The 3,905-nt window shown below is 47.0% G+C and overlaps 1 non-coding gene across 1 annotated transcript; it reads left to right on the forward strand.

Annotated features, from left to right (window-relative positions):
• The first annotated feature begins 3,426 nt into the window (after positions 1-3,426).
• Positions 3,427-3,499, forward strand: TRNAL-CAA (transfer RNA leucine (anticodon CAA)). Its single transcript has one exon. It is a non-coding gene; the product is annotated as a tRNA-Leu (tRNA).
• Positions 3,500-3,905: the final 406 nt, after the last annotated feature.

The raw sequence follows: 3,905 nt of genomic DNA on the forward strand, positions 1-3,905 counted from the left end.
CGTTGTTTTTTCTTCTACTTTGTGTTTAATTATCTTTCCCCTAAACATATTACATTACTCATTTCTGTGATTATCTAAGCAAACATTAAAAGAAAAGACATAAAATTACCACCCCCAACGCTTTCCTTGGCCTCGCCGACTGTTGTCTTCTTTTCTTCATGTATTATAACGAGCACCCTCATTTCCCCTTAATTGATCTGCTTGTAGCTTACGGGGGTCTCAGTTCTGGCAGTCTTGAAGCCATAGGTAGCGTAAGAGGGTTCTAGCACAGCTTTCGCCCTCGGTCTTGATCACGTTCTACGTGACGCTGGCGGTAACAAAGGACGTTCTACGTCCGCCGCTATGGCTGAGGGTGTCGCTGGTGAACACTCTCAAGGTTCGTATACAGACAACATAAATACCCAAGCAAGTAGCAGGGGGGACAGCGGCCGATGTAGCACAGTTGGAAGAGCACCGGACGCGATATTCGGAGGTCGTGGGTCCGGTTCCCACCATCGGCACGTTGTTTTTTCTTCTACTTTGTGTTTAATTATCTTTCCCCTAAACATATTACATTACTAATTTCTGTGATTATCTAAGCAAACATTAAAAGAAAAGACATAAAAGTGCCATCCCCAACGCTTTCCTTGGCCTCGCCGACTGTTGGCTTCTTTTCTTCATGTATTATAACGAGCACCCTCATTTCCCCTTAATTGATCTGCTTGTAGCTTACGGGGGTCTCGGTTCTGGCAGTCTTGAAGCCATATGTAGCGTAAGAGGGTTCTAGAAAAGCTTTCGCCCTCGCTCTTGATCACGTTCTACGTGACGCTGGCGGTAACAAAGGACGTTCTACGTCCGCCGCTATGGCTGAGGGTGGCGCTGGTGAACACTCTCAAGGTTTGTATACAGACAACATAAATACCCAAGCAAGTAGCAGGGGGGACAGCGGCCGATGTAGCTCAGTTGGAAGAGCACTGGACGCGATATTCGGAGGTCGTGGGTTCGGTTCCCACCATCGGCACGTTGTTTTTTCTTCTACTTTGTGTTTAATTATCTTTCCCCTAAACATATTACATTACTAATTTCTGTGATTATCTAAGCAAACATTAAAAGAAAAGACATAAAAGTACCATCCCCAACGCTTTCCTTGGCCTCGCCGACTGTTGGCTTCTTTTCTTCATGTATTATAACGAGCACCCTCATTTCCCCTTAATTGATCTGCTTGTAGCTTACGGGGGTCTCGGTTCTGGCAGTCTTGAAGCCATAGGTAGCGTAAGTGGGTTCTAGCACAGCTTTCGCCCTCGCTCTTGGTCACGTTCTACGTGACGCTGGCGGTAACAAAGGACGTTCTACGTCCGCCGCTATGGCTGAGGGTGGCGCTGGTGAACACTCTCAAGGTTCGTATACAGACAACATAAATACCCAAGCAAGTAGCAGGGGGGACAGCGGCCGATGTGGCTCAGCTGGAAGAGCACCGGACGCGATATTCGGAGGTCGTGGGTTCGGTTCCCACCATCGGCACGTTGTTTTTTCTTCTACTTTGTGTTTAATTATCTTTCCCCTAAACATATTACATTACTAATTTCTGTGATTATCTAAGCAAACATTGAAACAAAAGATATAAAAGTACCATCCCCAACGCTTTCCTTGGCCTCGCCGACTGTTGGCTTCTTTTCTTCATGTATTATAACGAGCACCCTCATTTCCCCTTAATTGATCTGCTTGTAGCTTACGGGGGTCTCGGTTATGGCAGTCTTGAAGCCATAGGTAGTGTAAGAGGGTTCTAGCACAGCTTTCGCCCTCGCTCTTGATCACGTTCTAAGTGACGCTGGCGGTAACAAAGGACGTTCTACGTCCACCGCTATGGCTGAGGGTGGCGCTGGTGAACACTCTCAAGGTTCGTATACAGACAACATAAATACCCAAGCAAGAAGCAGGGGGGACAGCGGCCGATGTAGCTCAGTTGGAAGAGCACCGGACGCGATATTCGGAGGTCGTGGGTTCGGTTCCCACCATCGGCACGTTGTTTTTTCTTCTACTTTGTGTTTAATTATCTTTCCCCTAAACATATTGCATTACTAATTTCTGTGATTATCTAAGCAAACATTAAAAGAAAAGACATAAAAGTACCATCCCCAACGCTTTCCTTGGCCTCGCCGACTGTTGGCTTCTTTTCTTCATGTATTATAACGAGCACCCTCATTTCCCCTTAATTGATCTGCTTGTAGCTTACGGGGTCTCGGTTCTGGCAGTCTTGAAGCCATAGGTAGCGTAAGAGGGTTCTAGCACATCTTTCGCCCTCGCTCTTGATCACGTTCTACGTGACGCTGGCGGTAACAAAGGACGTTCTACGTCCGCCGCTATGGCTGAGGGTGGCGCTGGTGAACACTCTCAAGGTTCATATACAGACAACATAAATACCCAAGCAAGTAGCAGGGGGGACAGCGGCCGATGTAGCTCACTTGGAAGAGCACCGGACGCGATATTCGGAGGTCGTGGGTTCGGTTCCCACCATCGGCACGTTGTTTTTTCTTCTACTTTGTGTTTAATTATCTTTCCCCTAAACGTATTACATTACTAATTTCTGTGATTATCTAAGCAAACATTAAAAGAAAAGACATAAAATTACCACCCCCAACGCTTTCCTTGGCCTCGCCAACTTTTGTCTTCTTTTCTTCATGTATTATAACGAGCACCCTCATTTCCCCTTAATTGATCTGCTTGTAGCTTACGGGGGTCTCGGTTCTGGCAGTCTTGAAGCCATAGGTAGCATAAGAGGGTTCTAGCACAGCTTTCGCCCTCGCTCTTGATCACGTTCTACGTGACGCTGGCGGTAACAAAGGACGTTCTACGTCCGCCGCTAAGGCTGAGGGTGGCGCTGGTGAACACTCTCAAGGTTCGTATACAGACAACATAAATATCCAAGCAAGTAGCAGGGGGGACAGCGGCCGATGTAGCTCAGTTGGAAGAGCACCGAACGCGATATTCGGAGGTCGTGGGTTCGGTTCCCACCATCGGCATGTTGTTTTTTCTTCTACTTTGTGTTTAATTATCTTTCCCCTAAACATATTACATTACTAATTTCTGTGATTATCTAAGCAAACATTAAAAGAAAAGACATAAAAGTGCCATCCCCAACGCTTTCCTTGGCCTCGCCGACTGTTGGCTTCTTTTCTTCATGTAATATAACGAGCACCCTCATTTCCCCTTAATTGATCTGCTTGTAGCTTACGGGGGTCTCGGTTCTGGCAGTCTTGAAGCCATAGGTAGCGTAAGAGGGTTCTAGCACAGCTTTCGCCCTCGCTCTTGATCACGTTCTACGTGACGCTGGCGGTAACAAAGGACGTTCTACGTCCGCCACTATGGCTGAGGGTGGCGCTGGTGAACACTCTCAAGGTTCGTATACAGACAACATAAATACCCAAGCAAGTAGCAGGGGGGACAGCGGCCGATGTAGCTCAGTTGGAAGAGCACCGGACGCAATATTCGGAGGTCGTGGGTTCGGTTCCCACCATCGGCACGTTGTTTTTTCTTCTACTTTGTGTTTAATTATCTTTCCCCTAAACATATTACATTACTCATTTCTGTGATTATCTAAGCAAACATTAAAAGAAAAGACATAAAATTACCACCCCCAACGCTTTCCTTGGCCTCGCCGACTGTTGTCTTCTTTTCTTCATGTATTATAACGAGCACCCTCATTTCCCCTTAATTGATCTGCTTGTAGCTTACGGGGGTCTCAGTTCTGGCAGTCTTGAAGCCATAGGTAGCGTAAGAGGGTTCTAGCACAGCTTTCGCCCTCGGTCTTGATCACGTTCTACGTGACGCTGGCGGTAACAAAGGACGTTCTACGTCCGCCGCTATGGCTGAGGGTGTCGCTGGTGAACACTCTCAAGGTTCGTATACAGACAACATAAATACCCAAG

Source organism: Amblyomma maculatum, chromosome 4 (assembly GCF_055883805.1).
Source record: "Amblyomma maculatum isolate TAMU_Amacu chromosome 4, ASM5588380v1, whole genome shotgun sequence".
Lineage (NCBI taxonomy): Eukaryota > Metazoa > Arthropoda > Arachnida > Ixodida > Ixodidae > Amblyomma > Amblyomma maculatum.